This window comes from Etheostoma spectabile, chromosome 13 (assembly GCF_008692095.1).
Source record: "Etheostoma spectabile isolate EspeVRDwgs_2016 chromosome 13, UIUC_Espe_1.0, whole genome shotgun sequence".
Taxonomy (NCBI): domain Eukaryota; kingdom Metazoa; phylum Chordata; class Actinopteri; order Perciformes; family Percidae; genus Etheostoma; species Etheostoma spectabile.
The window spans coordinates 17841840-17843135 of NC_045745.1; positions in this window are offsets into that span (position 1 = coordinate 17841840).

Below are 1296 nucleotides of genomic sequence, written 5' to 3' on the forward strand. Positions count from 1 at the left end.
AAGTAGGCTATGTATCGTCTTCATGTTCTACCGGTATATTAGTTCATTGTAGTATTTATTCATATTTTTCTTTTTGATGTGAAGAATCTGAGTCACAGAACGGACAATCATTCTGAATTCTGGGAGCGACCGTTGGGGGGCGCTGCCTCTCACTCGGTTTGTCCTCCATATACCACACAAGTCACTGCTATGTATGAAGCACATATTGACAAATGTTAATAGATTTTTTTCAAATTAATTTTTAAACAAATGGCATAAAAAAATTGAATTAAACTTTTCTTATGTTGTTGATCATGTTGCAATAAGCACTGGGAAACTATTATAACTCCACAGAAGTAGCCTATTTGAAATGGTGTATTTGGAGGGTTATCCTGAAAGCTGTTGATTACGTATACTGACTTTCCAACATATTACACAACAAAATTGCATCACTTGAAATTGTTTTTTCTTTATCTACCTCAAGGTTTGCGGTTTTACACATGGTAATAAACACTATTAGTGATCATATAGACAATCAGATTCAGAAATACTTTATTGATCCCCGAAGGGAACTCTGTGTTGCAGTTGCACAAATAGTATAAATATCAGAGTAGAAACATAAATAAAGAAATATAAGGAGTGTGGATGTGTACGGTATTTACATAGTTAAAGGAATGTTATGATACATTATCTACATAATTAATATAATTAAGGAATTGCAATGGTGAAAAGTAATAATAATAATAATAATAATAATAATAGTAGCAGTAGAGTAGACTAGTCATGGAAAATACCAATTGTGAAACAACAACTTAAGTTTTGGGAATATTAAAGTAAACATCTTCTACGTGTTGACAAGTTTGCAAGGGTTAGAGTTCCATTATTGCCATTATAGCCATTAATAAAGGAAAATAGAAATAAACATGATCACAATAGGGGATAACAAACTGCTGGTATTGCATAAATGTTGACAACACAACATGTACAACTCTGCTGAACATTTAATTTAATGTAGTCTAATACATTCGACATGTTGCATGTGTCCCTAGCCTTGGCGGAACTTCTAAGGAGCGTCATGTGGACTGTTCCAGGACCGGTATGGACAGTTGGGCTAAAGAGCGTTTCCAGCGGGTCTGTGCTGCGGAGCCGAGGCGGACTGCGGAGGCCGGAGCCGGTGGCTGAGCTGGGAACCAGTGAGCTCATTGTGGCTGCATGGGGAGGAGGGCGGGGCTCCGAGCATCATCACCACCGGCCATCTCTGCTTCATTGTACGAGCTGCTGCTGATGCTGAGACCATAGCGGACGGGGCGATTCCCC